This window comes from Pleurodeles waltl, chromosome 6 (assembly GCF_031143425.1).
Source record: "Pleurodeles waltl isolate 20211129_DDA chromosome 6, aPleWal1.hap1.20221129, whole genome shotgun sequence".
Classification (NCBI taxonomy): domain Eukaryota; kingdom Metazoa; phylum Chordata; class Amphibia; order Caudata; family Salamandridae; genus Pleurodeles; species Pleurodeles waltl.
In genome coordinates, this window is record NC_090445.1 from 693,299,544 (window position 1) to 693,318,976 (window position 19,433).

The following is a 19,433-nucleotide window of genomic DNA, read 5'->3' on the forward strand; positions in this document are numbered from 1 at the left end:
TTTCATTACTATACATCAATCCAACCACCACTGCGCATGGCATCAGTTGGTCACACCCTATAACAACCCAACCCTGCATGGCCCTCCTCCCCAGGTCAATCTCAGCCCCAGGACCCCATACCCTTGGGCCCAGCCTAAACATTTAATTATTTTTTGGGGAGGACCCCGCGCGCCGCTTTCCAGGCTGATCTTGGTCCCGGGGACCCCATCCGCAAGGGTCCGGCCTCATCATTTGCATTTTTTTAGGGAAGGGGGATGCCTAGCCCCCATCCCCAGGGCCAATCTTGGGGGACCCTGCGACAATATTGGAGACCTGAAGGCTCCTGCAGTCCCAACCGGATCCCACCTCCTATGGGAGCCGGCATTGCTGTCACATAGAGGGAGCTGCTTTAGCAGGCAGGGAAACTGAGCAAACCTCTGCTTGCATGAAGTGAGAGTGGTATGTCAGCTCCACCATGTCACAACAACCTGCTATGTTACGGGAGTGGGCACCCCGGGACATAGCAGGAACCAACCCTGGGGGTGGTGGTCTCCAAGGCCTTTTTTGGCTCTTCAAGGGGGGGCTGTGCAGCCCCCCTCCAACTAAAATAGCCCCCGGGAGGTGGTGGTGCCCGGGGCCTGGGATCCAAGACAGACCCCCTATCACTTTTTAAATTAGGCCTGGGAAGGTCCCCAGGGCTGCGAGGGAACTGGGCAGCACTCGTGCATAACTTTTCATTACTGCCCCAGGGAGGTGGTGGTCCACGAGACAGCAGGGTGGAGAGGGGGCACCCCCACATTAATTTTTCTTTGGTGCCCCGGAGCCAAGATTGGCCTGGGGAGGAGGGTCCCCGGTGCCCCGGGGAAGTGGCGGTCCTCTGGACTGGCTGGGGGCTGCAGTTAAAGCAAGTGCGTGAGTTTGCACTTGTTTTTTCAAAAACATTTTCAGTGGGTTCATAGATCCAGCTTGACTCCTGTTGACAGTAAAATAAAAAAAATGCTTTTTTTGCACGAGGGTAGGGGCCTCTGGGACCCCAGCACCAGAGCTAAGGGGTCAGGGTCCCTACCCTGGCCCCTTTTCTTTGTTTTTACTTTTTTTTTCTGAGACTCAACTGAAGTCAAGTCCCAACATGGCTGCCAACACTTTTTTTGTTGAAGTGTTGGCAGGATGAGATCGAGAGGGTTTGCAGAGCCTTCACATCCCAATATATATACAAATTTGGATTTTCTTTAATTTCTCAAAAACTACTTAACGGATTTTCACCAAATAACAAAAAAGGTGCTTTCTGGACCAAGAGCTACCCTTGTGCCAAATGTGGTGTAATTCTGTCCAGTGGTTCGGGTGCTATCGCTGTTTAAAATCCTTATGGGAATTAACATGGGAAATGCTCCTTTTTTTGATCCCCCTCCTTTTTCTCAGCCCCCGCTTAACAGATCACCATGAAACTTTCTGGACAGCAGTTGACATGACTGTCAAATTTTGGGGGAAAGTTTTGTGAAGATTCATCAAGCAGCGTCAAAGATATAGGCAAGTAAAAAACTGCATTTTCTATAGAAACCTAACTATAACTACCTAGTGTTGACTGCCACTAGGTTTTCTCTATATGCGTAAAACAACGGTGTAAATCCATTCGGAGTTTTGGAAATATCAGAGTTTGAAAAATATAGATATCCAGGGATGCTGATACAACTGTACCCATGCCGATATCTGATTGGCTGACAACAATGAAGTGTTGACATCCATCTTGGGACTCGGCTTCAGCGGAGTCCCACAATAAAGATTTTTTTTAAAAAAAGGGACCAGGGTAGGGACACCCTGAGCCCCTAGCCCTTGTGTAGGGGTCCCCAATGGACCCAGTCAGGGCTTAAAAGCATTTTAAAAAAAAATCTATGAAAAATCTGTGGATGGATGCGCAGATTATTTTTTTTAAGCGCAGTCTCATGGGTTTTTCGTTTTGTTTGCCCCCAGGCGGGCCAGGTCCTGGGGGAATTGTGGGGTGACAAAGGGAGGGGGGGGTGCACGGGACCTTCTCCTAGGGCTTTTCAAAGCCCAGGGGACTACCCCTTCCACATGGCACATTAAAATACGTATGGCGGCTAGCAGCGATCACCACCTATCTGGGGAAAAACAGTACTAATTGGGTGCCTGTATGGCCTTCCACACAGCCCCGGGAACCGCCAACTCTCTGGGCCTGTACGGCCTTCCACACAGCCCCGGGCACCGCCACCTCTCCGGAGCTAAGTCAAACATTGGATGGGGGGCCACAAAGCCCTCCTCATGGAGCCATTCATGGTCCTGGAGATGACCTCCCTCCAGGGCCAACTCCTGCTACGTCCTGTAGTGCCCATCCCTGGAGCATAGCTGTTTGCTTTTGGTTGGTGGGAGCTAATAGTTCCCACCAAGCAAAAGCAAACCCTCCAGTTCGAGAGGGCGAGAGCCCTAAGGTAACTATAACTCACGCCCACGCCATGCACTGCTAATTACCCCAGATATTACAGCACTCATTGCAACTTTTATAACGTTAATAAAAATACCAATGAATTATTAGCAGTTAAATTATTGAATAAAACACAGTGCATGGTGGAGGTGCCAGTTATAGTTACCTTAGGGCTCGAGTTATAGTTACTTGAAATAACTCTAACTATAACTTCTGAATTTCTATGGTTTTGTGCAAGTAAATACAGAACCTAACTATAACGTCCCTGTAACCATTATCTATATAGATAGATAGATAGATAGATAGATAGATAGATAGATAGATTGCACCCTTGCACTGTGGTGCAAGGGTGCATGCATTCCTTCATGAACAGAAATAATCCCCAGAGGCTGAGAGGCTTTTTTCTCTTTCTATGCGCACTGCAGAGTTGCAGCACACACAGAAAGAAGAAAAAACAAGGAGAAATAAACATATTTCTCCTCTCTACACCTTTTCTGGGGAGGCACATTTTTTTGGCGCATTCCAGATTTACAAGTTTTTGTAAATCTGGGAATGCATCATTATCAATGGATGTTGTGTGGGAACACCTGTGAAACACCAATGGAAACGCCTCCCTGGTGCAGAGTAATGTAACGCAATGATTTGTGCTGCATTACATTACTCAAAATGTATGAAGTCACAAACAGCCACGAAAGGTAGCCTTGCATGTCTTCATAAATCTCCCTGAAGGTTTGTGTTGCCCTTTCACCATGTTCTGTGGTGCAAGAGCGACGCAAACCAGGCCATAAATATGGCACTAAGGGCCAGATGTACAAAGCATTTTTCAAGTCGCAAACGGCGGATAGGGACGTTTGCGACTTGAAAAATGCTATCTGGGATGTACATACCCATTTTTGCGTAATCTATTTACCGAATCGCAAAAAGGGTTTGCGCGTCGCAATTAGGGAGGGGTATTCCCTTCATAATTGCGAGTCGCAGTCTCATGTATAATTGTTTTGTGTCCGCGAATGCGGTCGCAAAACAATCACAGTTAGCACCAGTTTCAAACTGGTGCTAACCCATTCGCAAACGAGACCCCTTCCCCTTTGTGAATGGCAGCAAAAATATTTTTTCAGAGCAAGTAGTGGTCCTATGGACCACTGTCTGCTCTGAAAAAATGAAAAGAAAACGTTTCATTTTTTGTATTTGAAATGCACCTCGTTTTCCTTTAAGGAAAGCAGGTTGCATTTAAAAAAAAAAAATGCTTTATTTAAAAGCAGTTACGGACATGGTGGTCTGCTGTCTCCAGCGGGCCACCCCCCTGTGAGGGCGGCCATTCCCAATGGGGCCAAAAATTGCGACCTACCTCATGCATATTCATGAGTTAGGTCATTTGCGACCCCATTGGGAATCGCAAACAGTGTCATTGACACTGTTGTACGTCAGGTTTTGCGACTCGTAAATTGCGAGTCGCAAAACCTGAATTTTGTACATGTGGCCCTAAATGTGCCTGTTGGTACCTGTAAGAAATTGGGGTATTAGTTGAGGGGGTGGGAACCCACCTCAAATAATAATCATAATACTTGTCAGGTTGAACCACAAATGTCCCTTAATAAACCTGTGCTTAACCATCTGGTAGCTTGTCTCAAGGCAGTCAGGCTTAACTTAGAGGCAATGTGTAAAGTATTTATGCAATGGTAAACAGTAATAAAGTGGAAATTAAAAACAATACAAATAACGAAAAGAATTAGAGTATAATTTAATAAACAAAAGGATCTTGGGTACAGGTATTACCATATGCTAGGGACTTATACTACATTAAATTAGGCAATCATGTACATGTTAATTTTACCATGTTTGAAGGGAAGGGTGCAAGCATTTTACCACTATTTAGCCGGAGAATAATCTGGGCAGTGCCCTATGGCCAACAAAAAGGGGTTCATCAGCAGAAGGTGAAATTCTGGGGTGACCTTGCAGAAAGAGCACATTTTCAACATGAACCTTCCATGCCCTCCCCGTCCCCCTAGACAAAAGCCAGGGAAGACTAATCAATATTTTGATGGACTTCCCTGCTCAGGCTATAGAACATGAACAATTTACCTCTTATGCAGTACCACTTGTCTGTTCTATGCCACTTGTCTGGTCTATTTCCTTCTGAACCTAACTAACCCCCTCTATCATAATTTTCCTGAATCACTGCACTGACTCAGGCGGGACCCTTCTCCTCATCTGTAGACCACATCTCTGGGATGCCTGACCTTAGTATGCTCACAGAAGCATCCCAGTAGGCAGACTAGCAGCATGGCCAACAAGGTGATGCGGCCCAGCCCATCCCTTGGATCAGTCATCTGCCCCCAACTCAGGGAAATCTCTGTCCAAAGTCACCACATTCAACTTAGGCCACTGACAGCTGTCAGTGTCAAGAGCTATTCCCCAGACCATCCACTACCAGACAGAGGCTCCCACCTGGTGCCTTGAGTGGGCCTTTCTTCCAGCCTTGAGTGGCGCCCTGGGCCTCCGCTTACCAGAATCTCTCCCATATTCTCCGAAAGGGCATGGGAATCCTTTCCCCTCACACTATTGTGGGTCCTTTTTTGTGATCTGTCTGTTTTACCTTGGACTTCCCCCACACTCTTACTAGAGTAAGGGGGCATGAACCACCATGCTTAGGGTCACTCCCAGGTACCTTCTTGTGGACCTTGGTTCTGAGCCAGAGATCTGCTTCCTTTTCAAGCTTGCTGGGTACAATGAGCTTGGAATCAATCCGGTATTGGTGCAGCTCTGTAAAACTATTACTGAATGTGTGCTCATTTAGAAAAAGGTTGTGCAGCTTATCATATCTACTCTTGATACTACCCTTCACCTACCCATCTAGTGCCTATTTAGACGAGTCCACAAAATGTACCCAGGACTGAGTTGGCAGTTTCTGGCTGTCCCTGAACTGTAACCCATACTTCTCAGGAGGTAGACCATACTTCCTATCAGTGGCTTCCTTCATGCGGGTAAACTGTGTCCTGCTCTCTTTACCCAGGGCCAACAGAGAACCCCTCCCTTCAGTGGGAATATGCCTCCAGAGACTGGCTTCCAATCATGCCCAGGGACTCTATGCATCTCCAGAGCTACGCTATAGGCTTCAAACCACTTGTGTAAGTTGACCCCACCACAAAGCTAGGCACCAGGTCCTTGGGTATGTAGACCATCTTGTCTTCTTTGGACACTGGGCTGTTGCCGCCACCATTTTTGCTGGATTCTAGAGCTGTTTGGCCTTTAAGTCCAGCTCTTTCTGACTCATTTTATGAGTCAGCAACATCTTCTTCTCCTCCAAGGCTAGCCTTTTTTCCAAGGCCTTCTCAGCCTTTTTTCTCTTCTGTAGGCAACTTCCATTTGGTCAACTGCAGTTTCAAATCAATCTCATACTGCCTGTCCTCCAAGTCCACTGGAGTCAGGTGAGTCTGGCACCCAGCCACATATGCATCTGAGGACCTGGCTTCTCTGGGCAAGTTTCCCTCCTCCTCTTTCTGCAGCTCCTTCATCCTCCACCTCTCCCTCATCTACTCTTCATTCTCAAGGTAATCACCCTCTTGCTCAATGGTTGCATTTTGCATCCTGCTTGCCTGCTTAAGGCTCTGAGGGTATTTAAAAACCCACATTTGTTGCCCCATTTTTCAAGGTTAGCCCTCTCTCTTTGCAGAGCTTCATTACATCTGCCCCTTTGAGGCCCTAAGTATTGCTGAGCTCCATCACCATTGTTATCAAAATCACTGGTGCAAACAATGTAGGAGGATAACATTTGGGAATAAATGATCAAATAAAAAAGGAGGAGAATTTAAAAAAAAAAGATTTTTATATCAGATTATTGAAGGGTTTTTGGTTTTACACAAATTACTGAGTGGCACTGCAAAAACACAAGTACTAGAACCCACCACTGAATAACAATGCAGGAATCTGGGGTATTAGTTGAGGGTAGCGAGAGCCCACCTCAATTATTAATCACAATCCTTGTCAGGGTGAACCACAAAACTCACCTAGTAAACCTGTGCTTCGCCTTCTGGTAGCTTGGCCATGCTTAACTTAGTTGGAATGTGTCAAATATGTATGCAGTACTAAAACAATAATAACGTTGAAATGCAAAACAATACAAATCCCAAACTAAATTAGATAGAGTATAATGTAATGCACCAAATTATACCAAAATGACAAAAATTAATAGGAGGAACTATAGTTATGAATTTACAATGATTTAAGTAAATATTGACCAAGAAGCACAAAGTGCCAATAATAGTAATGGTCATGGTAGAACAGGACCTAAATCTAATTTGACACTGACCATGAGGGAGTGCAGGTCAGATACACCAATCAGATTTGTCCTAGTCAAAGATTGTAACTTCTGAGTTTAGTCCTTTAAGTCCCAATCCACCAGAGGAGTACTCTTCTAAAGCCCTGAGGACCTTAAGAGAGGCACTTAAAGACTCAACAAGATCCAGTCTTGACCACTTGGGAAGTTGTAGGAAAAGACCTCTTGTAGTGTGCTGTGTCCCAGTTACTTTAACAAGAGGTGAGCCAACTGAACCTTGGAGTCACTATTGGGTCCAGGGTTCAAGGCAAGCACTCCCTTCCTTGTATCCTTCCTCAGACAGCATGGTAGAACTTCTCCTGACTCTTCTCATGTCAAGGAGTTTTCTGATTTCAGGTTCTGATGGTGCCATTCTTATACCTAGTGTCAACTTGTGGGTGGTGAGCAATCCATTGTCTACCCCCTAAATTGGTCAGTTCCTCCCTCTTCCCTGGATTTGGCTCCAGCCTGGCTAGTGACACAAATGACAAGGGCGGGTTGAGTGTCAGGTTACATTGTGTCTGTTGGAGCAGATCCATTGATCCATTTGAAGTGTAATCATGGTAGGGCAAATCTCCTCCCAAGCCAGCTTATCAGAAATACCCACTCTACTCTACAACATGGCCCTTTATCCTCTGTCTGGTACCATCTACCAGAAGTGGAGTCACCAACAGACCCAAGGCAGCTAGCTATTCACAGGGAGGCCCAAGAAACTTTAGGCAAAGAAATGCACCTTTCTAAAAGTGGCATTTCCAACATAATAATTTAAAATCTGACTCTACCAATAAAGAGCATTTTAAATTACAATTAAAATTGGTGGAAGAAGTATTTTTCTAGCTGTTCTTAAACTACATGTAGCACTAATTAACTGTAATAAGATAAGCCATTGTTCACCTATGGGGAGCCAGCTTTGCCACAGTGAAAACGACCTTGGGTGCTTTTCTCTGTCTGGACATATAAATTGTCTGGACATATAAAACTTTAAATACACATACCCTACTTTTTAAATACCATGCCCAAGTGGCATTTAGGGCCTACCTCAGGGTGACTTACAGGTAATAAAAAGGAAGGCTTAGACCTGGCAAAATGCTTGTTTTATCAGGTGGTAATGGCAGTTTTAAACTGCACACCCACGCTGCAGTGGCAGGCCCAAGGATGTTTAATAGTACTACTTTAGTAAACGGCACAATGAAGGCTGCAGGCCACTCGTAGCATTTAATGTACAGGCCCTAGGTGCAGGTAATACTGTATATTAGGGGTTATAAATAAAATAAAGGTGACAATCATGTCAATGCCAGCTTTATCCTTTTAAATGGAATAGTATGTGCACTTTACCACTGTTTATCAGAAGTATATTGCACAGATTCCTATGGGCAACAAAAACTGGTTCAGCAGCAGAAGGCTAAAATCTGGGGAGTCCAGTCAGAAAGGGCAAATTTCCGACAGTATCCAGCACCTGTAATCAAGGGCACAAATTAAACACTGAGAGCCAGAGTTGAAGAAATTACCTTGCCCTGCCTGCACTAAAGTCTATAGTTTCGAAATAGCCATAGTACCCATATGACACTTTGAGGAAGAGGAAGCACTCCTCTGTGTTTTCTAATCTCGGGATGGTCCGGCTGCCCTATGTTGTGTAGTTTTTCTTCTCAAAATGGAATCCCAGGACACTGCAACTTGTAAAAGAAAGCCCTGTACCTCGTTATAACTTTGGGGGGCTACCTAGGCAGAGTGGAGTACATCAAGAGATAAATTCTAAGAGATTGTACAATAGACACCCTCCTGGATGACATTTTGTCTTTACTTCAGAGGCCGGATACAAACTCTGACTGCTTGGTTACGCCTTTGCACCATTCTCAAAGAGTTTCATTATCCTATCCTAATACCTTTGTAAACTTCGAACCCCATGAATCACTCTAGGCTGTCTCGGGTTGGGCAGCACTCCATATTGATCGTATGTGCCCATGTGCCAGGCTCGGCTCTCTTTGTTGGATTCTTGCTTCTTTTTGAGTGCTTGAGCCCCCAAGGGCCAGGCTCGGCCCCTCTGTAGTATCAGTAGTCTTGAAAGGCACACTGTCCCATGGGCAGGCCGCCTTACTTGGATCAGTATCTCTAGTTAAGCCTATATGCCCATGTGTGTGTCCTGGAGGACACACTTAGCTGGTTACTTAGCTCCCGCAAAAGGACATGCACCCTCTTACCTCATGCAAGTGCCATCATTTGCATCTGTACGTCTTGTTGAGCCCGTGTGCCCAGCACACTATACTGCCCCCAATAAGCTCCGAGTGTCTTGTACTAGGGCTTGGGATGTGCCCTCCAGTGGCGTAACACAGGCCCCCTACGGTGAGAAGGGGGCACCGAGCTCTAGGGAGCCCCCTCAGCACAGCACCTGGCCTCAGTGAGTCTGGAGGGGGGTCCTCCATGTTCTTTCACTGGGCACGTCCAGTTATGTTAACGTCACTGGGGCCTGCATGCCTTTCTGGACCCCCGCTTACTTCAGTAGTAACTCTGGCGTGGAGTCTGCTGTTTTGGTGACATCTATAGGGACCTCAGCTTGAGGCGCCACTCTCTGCAGGGCCACTTGTACCACTTCAAAGCCCCGTGCTCATCATGCGCTCAACTGGGAACAGGAAGCAGCCGCTCTCTCCATAACCTCATCACTACCCTTGTGTCGAGATGGTCCCCTGGTCCCCCTAGTTCGACGCAGTGCCCCTCTCTTCGTGGCCACGAGCTCGCTGCTGGCAGGTGTGTTCTCTGCCGCCATTACAGAATTTTGGCGGCACACACACTGCCCTTCCTATAACGGGATGACCTTCCTATAACGGATAGGAGTCTGCAGTCAACCTGACTTCCTCATAAATTGCCCCCACCCCGCGCCCCGTGGGATAAGAGAAAGTCGTGAACCCACCTCTCCGGTGCGCAGGGTTCTCCTGTGCCTCTCGGCGCTGGCTGGTGCGGATGTTGAGGTGTCTCTCTGCGGTGGCTGATCCACTGGTGCCTCTCAGTGCTGGTTAACGCGCTAGTGTCTCTCGGTGCGTGTGGATGACCCAATATTTGTCAAAGCCGTGTCTTCCCGCGGTTCCGGTGCCCAGGTGCTGACTACTGCCGAGGTGACTCAGTGCTGGGCCTTACTGGTGCCCCGGTATCTCTGTTCTGACCGCCTCCCCGTGTCTTTCGGTGGTGACTGTTCAGGATCTCCGCGTGTATCTCAGTGGTTGATAATGGCCAAAGCTACATCAGAGCTGAAAAATGTCCAGGTGTCTCTGATTGCTGCGTAAAGTCTCAGTGTCTTTCATTGCAGATGGATCCGGGTGTCTGGGTGTCCGGGTGTCAGGGTGCCGCTTGTTTAAGAAGGTGGCCCCACCCCTTCTTTCTATGACCCAGGCGACCCTCAGCTGCTAGCTAGGTGGTCCTCAGCCCACTCTTCAGGCCCGCAACAACCCTTTTGTGGATCTGCGGGTGCTCCACAGCTAGTCTTTGTTTTCGAGGTGAGTCTCAGTCCCACTCATGCCGTTACCCTGGTAACCCACTGCCCCACTCTAGCTGTTATCCTGCTGACCCACAACCCCTCTGCTGTTATCCAGGTGACCCTCGACACCTCTTGCTGGTATCCAAGTGATCCCAAGTCACCCCGTTGCTGTTACGCAGGTGTTCCCCAGCTAGTCTTGGCTGTCACTGAGATGGCCCTCAGACCCCCTTTGCAGCGCCCTTCCGCTTCCCTTGTGTAGCTCGGCAGGTACCTTTCACTAACCCAGATCCTTGCTGTACCCGTTAACAGCGGCCCCCCTCCCCTGCTATTAGTTCCCAGGTGCCATCCCCGCTTCCTCTTGGCCTTACCCAGGAGTCTGTTCCCTCTGGCCCACAGCTCTCAGTATCATTGCACATGTGGCCTCTGCGTTTATATCTGACTTTGAAGTGTTTGCTATACACAGAAACATCTATTTACTACCAAATAAAAGAAATACATGTCTGTTTTTAATACAAACAGCCCGACGAGGCCTGCTCAAGTCGTAGCTGAGAAGAGACTATAGAATGCTTTCATGGAAAAGGGGCCAGCTCTGAAACAGCTACCCGATACACATTGCGCAAAGCCGAATACACGTGGCCCGATTGCACAGCCCCTCGGAAAAAACGGCCAAACCCTCCCCAACCCCTCTTCGCTGCCCAACACCTTGGTAGGGCAGAGACTGTGGGCGCCAAGAACACGATTGGGAGGTAAACATCAATGGGTGCCCTACACGGTGAATGGGCAGAGGACAAGCGCCCTGGGTGCCGGCGTCTTGAAGGGGTAGAACACACAAATGCCAATCCCTATGGTTGATGAGCAGTGTGCCGAAGATTGCGAGGCAGATTAAATCGGGGAGGGTGCGACGGCCAAAGTGAGCGCACGAATGTGGGTACCAGTCTCTATGAGGTTATCAGTTGAGGGCTCCAAGGGCTGTATGCAAATCACAGACCAGAGGTTCTGTGTGCCAAGCTGGCAAGAGCGTCTGGAGCTGTTGGTACAGGTGGCAGGGCCCTCCCAGATTTGAGGGTTTGATCATTGTTTTCTAGACAGCAAGGGTGTGTGACCAACACCTGTGAGAGCACCAGTGACTGAGTCTAACCTAATAGGAATGCAGAATCAATTGACGTGGAGCTGAGGGCACAGAGTTCGGGAGATACCAGGGGTGATATATCCTATGACCTATTTGAGAGTAAAGGAGATGAGCTCTGTGCCATGCCAACCATACAGCAAAGGCCTCGAGTGCGTGAATAAGGCTTCTTGCTGGGCAGAGGTCATAAATACTGGACCTCCATTTGAGGCTAAATTATCTCGGTGCTGTGTTCTCATAGGCCCATGTTTGCCAGGGTCCATGAGTGTTAGGTGCCAAAATACAACGTTCCCCTGGAAGAACCGAGCCCATGGGATGGTGAAATGCCATACGTTTGAGATGTCAGGGCGCCTGCATGCAAAGACAGTAAGTGTGCTGGTCGTCAGCTCTCTGCAAGGGACGAGGTCTTGGTATCGGCCACTTAGGAAGGAGCGCTAAAGCCAAGCGTGATCCGTGGCCGATGTCACGAATGATGTGTGCCAGGGCCCCAGCGGGTGAGACCACGGGGGGCACGTGCCGAGCACTATGGGTGGATAAACGTTGGTCGTGTGCGCCAGGACTTCTGGTCGGTAGGTAGGCTCCTAGTGGGTCCTAGGCCTCCTGGGAGGGCAGACACTGAATGTGGCGCGGTTTCTTGGAATAAAAGAGGCCACGCGTTCCAGGGCGCCTGTAAGGAGAGAGGCCAAGTGTGACACGGGGGTAGAAGCTAGGAGTGTGGGGTGCCATTTTCAATGAGATAGCAGACGCCACAGTTGACCCACTCAGACAGTAGAGATCATGGGCGGTGTGAACTCGTTTTTTTTCACCCGGAACGGTTGAGTTCCTAACCCTAGTCGCTGCAATCATCCCCCCCCCCCCACACACACACACACGCTTGCTTGTTTACCCAGGGTGTGTGTCTCGTGCTTCTCAAACACAGGTAGCCTTATCTTCCTCTGCCAGGCGACTTCTGTCTCCTTTTCTCACCCCCTTATCTGCACATGAGATATATTTGAAGAGGGTCCGCTATGTCCCGAGTGTGTAACAACATGGGCCAGGCAGATTATTTGTGACGCAGACAGTGCCCGAAGCCGACAACAAGCCTCGGTTCATCTAGGCGTTATCAGCACGACGTATCACTCAACACTCGCCAGTGGCTCTCAGCAATACAATACAACGCATTACAAAGTACTTTGTTGGCGTGACAAATCAGGCCTCTATTGCCAAAGTAAATACATGAAATACATGAAGCGATGCACAAATGACAGCTTTAGACTCTGACGTTTCTGGCTTTGTACCGGGCATTCAACCACCTATTATGAGTCATGTCACAAAGGCACAGCCATATAGCGCACAGGCATGTTAAGCTCAGACAGACTTTGCACAGATATATGTTGCTCAGAAAGGTTTTCTGCAGATAGCAGGTGCACCGACGGGGCCTAATTTAGAGCTTGGAGGGCGCAGATTCAGCCACCCTCTTTAACATGTTCACAAAGGTGGTGGATGAAAATCTGCCACATTTTTTGCTTGTTCGCCAGAGTGGAGGAATTATCATGCTGGGACATAAAAACACTTTCCAGCCTTTAGGGACTCCCTTAATACCTTTCTGTGACAGTTCACACCCCTTCAGAGGTGGTCTTTCTGGGTGGAAACCCTACCCCCCCCATGGTGATGGAGTCCCCCCTAGAATGGACCATTGCTAGGCTCCAGTTTCTAACAAATCAAGAGCTTCACATTGGTGGACAGACGCAAAGCTGCAGGAGGTACTCCTCACTCCACTGCATGCGCTACATCACATAAGGACCATATCTCACTCACTACATTGACCTAACCACTAGATCGCAAGGTAATTACAGCCTATGTAGTTGTGGAGTGAAAAATAGGAAATATATACTTACTGTAATGATGTAGTGTAGATGATGTTTCTGATAAAATATTTTTGTAGATCAGTATTAGCAACGTCGCCATGGTGTCTTACAACCCAGGGAAGTTCTGCTATTGGGATAGCCACCATTAAATTAACTCTAAAGAGGCTGCTCATATGTGGGTTATAACAAATTGCCAGTTTTCTTTGGGTTCTTCGTTACCGACCTTCTCTAAACCAGGCAGATAGTTTACACATTTTTGAAGTCATTTATGTCAGTTCTGGTATTTTTCCCAGGATGAAGCCCAGCTTTGACTCCTCGGTTACACGCAGGTAGTGGGATGTGTGGTCCAAATTCATCACTTGTAGGGTAGCATGGAGGAAACCGTGTCCCAAGCGTCTGCTTCTATGGTTGGATTTTGCCTCAGCGTGTGGCTCCCAGTATGTGGTGCAGCTCTGGGTACAAGGTGTATTGCACTGGTTGTGCTTGAATTAATGATTTCTTGTCTAAGGTATCACATAATTCACAAAGCAATGTTCCAGTTCTGTATTTTAGTACCGTCGGTATTGTCCTAGGTGTCCCCCAGTACATGTGTTCAAGCCTAGGTCTCTCCAAGTACATGGTGTCTTTATTCTATGCATTTTCCAGCACAAGCTGCCTTGTGTCATGTACCTGTCTTTACTAGGTATGAATTTCCCTGTGTATCCCTGTTACTGGTGTTTGTACAATTGGGTGTCTCCCAGTACATGGTATATTGCTCAGTGTGTTTCTCTGTTACTGGTTCACGTCCTCACATGTCTCCCGGTACATGGTGTATTGCCCCATGTGTCTGCCTGTTAGAGGTGCATGTCTTCACTTGTCTCCCAGTACATGGCGTATTGCCCCATTTGCCTGCCCATTATTGGTGTATGTCTACACGTCTCTCCAGGTACATGGTATCATGCCCCATCTGTCTCCCCATTACTGGTGCATGGCCACACTTATCTGCCAGTACTTGGTAAATTGTCCCAAACGTATATCCCTGTAAATGTGGGCTTCTTTAGGATTTCCTGTAGGCCTTGAACTTTTGGATAGTTTTTCACATCTGTGGATTCTTAGGGTGAGCTTCCTGTCTGTTTGTGGTGCTGTACTTTATGAACCGGTGAATCTGTTGGAAGGACGGATTTTGGTCCTTTAGTTTTTAAGTGTGTAACAGTCAGGGCACTTGGGGTACTTTTGTCAGGGCAGGGGGAGAAGGTCCCTATTTCTGCTGTGTGCACAGAATGTAAGCAGCTTCTGTGCACACGGAGAACATTAGCAGACCTTGAGCTCTTCTGCCTGACATCCGTATATTCTGCTGCCTCTTTGCAAATGGTAGATCAACACTTCGCTCCGAGGCAACTACAAAGACATCTCACTTAAGTCTCACAGGTGACTTCCATTATGTCAGTTGTTTCATGAACATTTTTTCTTTGTAGTTTTTCTAGTAGTGCCTGTTTCAAAGTTGTAGATCAGTTTATTTTGAGTCCCAAATGTGCTTGTTGTATGTCTGTGCCACTAAGAAATACAGGCATCATGCGTCGGTAGCAAGTTGTGCTCTTTACATATCCTGGAATAAATGATTTTCATTTTTTAATATCTTTGATTTTTTGTACGGCCTCCATTGTTGTCTTGTTTTGAGGCCCATGCTTAGCAGTGCTCTTCCAGTTGGTTTTGCCAGCATTAGCAGCCACCTTTGTGGCTGCTTGGATGTTCTTTTCGTCCATGTCCAGTAGATGCCTGACTCCCGTGCCACTCGGCTTCATCCTCCTGCCCCTTTTCACACCATATTATCCCCTCTATTCTCTTTGCATTTCTCTTTCTCTCTGCCACTCTTTTTTGCCTTCCATCTCTCTACCAGTCACGTTCACTTTTCTGTTTCTTCTGCCTGCCCTTCTTGCAGTTTGATGATGAGGCTTTGGTGTGTTGTCCCTTGCAGTCCTATGAGTGATGCATAGGACATGAAAGGAGGACCTTGAGGTGACGAGGAGCCTGTTGGGTGACATTTCGGTCAGGCAGGCGAGCCTGGGGTTGATGGTACTTCCCACTGCTACCTGGAGGGCCTCAAGGAGGAAGAAACGGTGGATACTTTCCCAGAAATAGGGCAGTGCTGGGATGATGACAGAACTCTAAACAGGGTTCTTTCTGGAGTCGAGGAAAACCTCTCATTTGGGTGCAGAGGCTTATTGACTGGCAGAAGAGGAGTTAATGCATTTTTTTTATGTTGGAAGAGCTGGTGGTCGTTTTTACTTACAAGTAAATATAGTTTGAAACCATCATTTTTCGCTTAGTTTCTGTCTGTCTTTCTCTATTTTTGTCTCAGCCACTCTCCCTGTTTCTCTACCATTTGTATTCCCCCGTATCTTTCACTTTTTCCAGCTCTCTCTTCCTCCAGTCCCTACCCTCTCCCAGCATCCTTCCTTGAAATGGTCTCCCACTCACCCACACTGAGAGAAAGCTGAGCGTGCTAGGGGCCTTACCACCACCCACCCTCTTCCCGCACCTACAAGGCTCCGCCCCCCTCCCGTCTCCCCCTTCCCCCTTCCGTGCTTTGACTCACACCGCCTGGAGCAGAAGCGCTTTGGCCCAGAGTGGCCTCTTTAAGCGGTTCATCTTCTCGGTTGATGGTGCAGTCCAGGCCCAATGAGGAAGGCGTTCAGCATACAATTGGCACTAAAGGAGGCCCGGGCGGGGGGAGGCGGCCGGGACAGTGTGTGCCTGATGCACACCTCACTCCCCAGCCAGCAGGGACCGGGCCCATCCAGAGGCGCTTTGCTGACACCAACCCCAAATAAAGAAGTATTTCTTTTGATTTGGTAACATTGGTCTATCTTTGGCAAATCTGGACTCGTGTTTGCTATTGCAACATTTTAACGAGCTGCAGCCCAGTTAGCCCCAGAGTTAGTATAGCAAACACAGCAGTACCCCGTGTTTTCATGGTACACAAGCAACCAGCCAGTCTGCATTGGAACCGGTGTTTATCGTTGCCTGAGAAGGCCTGCCAAGCCTGTGCAAATAAACCCATCTCTGCCGAGCTGGGACACACCAGGCACACACCCTGCCAGCTTTGGGCCGTTTTGTATCAACTCAAAACGATATTATCTCAGTCGAAAAGAAAACACTGTCACTTGAGAGCCTGGAAAAAACGAATTAAGGAAAACAGAGGCGCAGTCTCGGTGCAGTACATGAGACAGCATCCCTGGAAAGGGAGGGGCTGTGTAAAAAGCGGCAGCATTAACTGCATCATGGGGGCCAAGAGTGGTGGTAGGGGGCGCAGAGAGATTTATCAATTCAACCAGTTGGCCTAGCGGTTAATCTGACCGCTTAGTGGTAGGAAATAGCGGAAGGCAGCATCCCTGCAAAGGGAGTGGCGTCAGCATCACCTGCGTCCCGGGTACCAAGCCTGCAGGGGTGGGTGGGGCCTATGTGAGGGGATTGCGGATGCGTGGCTGCAAAGCCTTTATCCACAGACACACTAAACCCAAAGAGGCACTGGGTGCAGTGGGGTACACTGCGAGGCAATGTATCCAGGGAGTGAGTACTGTGATTGGAGCAGCTGCAGCATCACGTGCATCCTGGGTACCAAATGTGCAGTGTATGACTAGGTAGGCACAACGACATCAGCTGCATCTTTAGGGAGCCTCCCTCCCCGGAGAAAGCGTGGGATACATGGAGACAGCATCCCTGGAACGGGAGGGGTTGTGGAAAAATCATCAGTCATTTGTGTCCTAGGGATCAGGCCTGCAGTGTGGGAACAGCTCCAGTAGCATCACCGGTGGCCTAAAGAAGGCGTAGCATAGCAGGAGACAGTACCAACGGGCACCCTTGTAAAGGGAAAAGATGCAGGAGAAGCAACGTCAGCTGTATTCTAGATACCAGTGAAGGGGAAGGCTGTGGCAGTATCACCCGACCGCAGCGTGGGGGCTAGCTGGAGGAAAGGGGCAGTTAGTAGAAGATGCCCTCCTGGCATGGGAGTTGCTGAGAGTCAGAAGCATCATCTGCATCTTCGGGTCCAGGCCAGCTGATATGGAGGTATGCAGCAGCACTACCAGCTCCCAAGGAAAGAAGCACTGGGTGTACTGTAGCAGTATTCTCTGAAGGCCTTGGGATCTGCCTCAAACCTACATCAAATACGAGAACAATAACCACCTGCCCTATAGATTTATACATTGCACTAGTCAAGACTTCAATACTTTTCAATATATATGTGCTGGGCCAAATCCTCAATTCAAGTACTCACAAAACATTTCATTTCCTTTTTTATTTCTTTTATCAAACCACATTATCTTCTTATTTACAATATTTTTCCTTTTTATACTTAATTAGACACACCACTTTCTTGAAAACATTGTTCATATTTCACTCACATGGCTACTCCTACCCTAATCACCATTCGCCCGACATAGATTCGCTAAAATAGTAGAATCGTACTTCATTCACTCATATCACACAACATTCCCTCACCAAACCAGTTTCACATCATACATTACACCACATTAAAAACCAAGGGGAACACAGCGGGTGATCTGCACATCATGACCAGTTATTTATTTTGAATATGAAGATTATGTGGTTTGATTAAACACATAAAAAAGTAAATACAATGTATTGTGCGTACATATATTGAAGATATTGAAAAGCATTGAAGTTTTCACTAGTGCAACCTGTAAATCTGTAGGATAGGTTTATATTGTTATGTTTGATTTAGTCTCCCCTGCATCTGCACCCCCTCCAAGCATTACGTTCAGGGGCCCTCTCTTTCTTTTCTTAAATGGCCTTGTGAGCTACCACAGGGAGGGGAGGGAGACAGCACGAGGAGAAGCGAGATAGCACATGGGAGGAGAGAGATAGCAGAGGGGAAGAGAGAGATAATGTGGGAGAGAGAGGACACCATTTTCAGGCATTTTCGCAACAGAAGGATGCCATGTATCTTTGGGGGGGGGGGTCATAATCCTTTCTGTTTGTCTCATAAGGATTCAGGGTACCTCAGTAGGTGTGGCAGTGAAGATGACTAGTGGGCCAAAAGCCCATTAGAGGGGGGCTTTTGGGCAGTTGCAGTCAGTGTTTTTCAATGTCTGTTGGTTCCCCGGAGGTTCCTTTGACTGATTTTGTTCGTTGTGGTTATTGGGAGGACAAAATGAGCCAGTAGATTAAAACCATCTGGTTGATCTTTCATCCCTCAAGGCAGCTCTGCAGAAGAGAGTTGGTACATCAAGGGCAGGGTTGAGGTTACTGGGCCACCTTCACAGACCCGAATCACAGAAGTGTCAGTCGAATTTCAGACTTTTCTGTGGCTCAGAGTTCTTGGTCCCTTGAGCCTGAGTATTAGGGCTCAGCAGAAAAGGTCAGAGGTCGATATTCCAGGAATATTAGAAATTGAGTTCTCTGGTGTGTCTCTACATGCCTGGGGCACTATTCTACTCAATGTTGGTGAACTCAAACTGCAAGGGCACTTAAAGGTTTGTTAAAAGGGCAAGAAACACTCAAGTTAATCGATGGGCCTTCAACATCACGCTGATTGCAGGCCTTCGGGATGTGCCAGTGATCTCCACACACAGTGACACTCAACCAAGGGGATCAAAGCCCCAAACTTGATTTCAAGTTCGGACAGAGGCAATAACTGGGCTGTGGTCAGGGTGTGGTGGGGAGATGGTACTCCTTAAGGTGTAAACGGGGACATTGCTGTCATGCTGTTTCTGAAATCCCGTAGTTGGAGGGATCACTGACCAGAAGGCAAAGGCAAAACTCTGTTCATTGCTCTCTTGAAGAATGATCAGCCTCTAAGGCCTCATTGGCGCTCCGGGGTATCCTGGTTGATCATTCATGGCCATGCTCATGGGAGTGGTGGGAAGGCAGAGTCAGATACAAAAGAGCACAGATGATTGTCACATCTACAACAAACATCAATGACCAAGGTAATAACACATAAATAATCACACTGAGTGAAAATGTAGTATAAACGAATAAGAAATTTGTAACTCTAACGGTCCACTCAGTATTCAAGAAAATAAATCTGATGTTAGGTCCTTTACCTGCACTTCTCAGCCGGGTTCATGTTCATTCCAAAGTTAATTTTGTTGACGTATCTTTCATAAACTGCAATTGCCCAAAAGTATTTCATGAGATCCCAACATCATGGAGAGCTCAAATGAATCCATGAGTGCTAATTTTTTTTCACCGTAGACGTATTTTGAGGCGCTCCAGTGATATGGCAACTCACTGCCACAGTGAAGCAGATTCTGAAGGCAGA

General features: G+C 47.6%; 1 protein-coding gene across 1 annotated transcript in view; it reads right to left on the reverse strand.

The window, feature by feature from the left end:
• Nucleotides 1–10,579, reverse strand: part of HMX2 (H6 family homeobox 2) — a 79,140-nt gene extending 68,561 nt beyond the window's left edge. The window contains exon 1 of the mRNA XM_069239139.1: nt 9,635–10,579. The gene's annotated coding sequence lies outside the window, so the exon portion shown is untranslated. The remainder of the gene's footprint in view (nt 1–9,634) is intronic.
• Between the last annotated feature and the right edge of the window lie 8,854 nt (nt 10,580–19,433).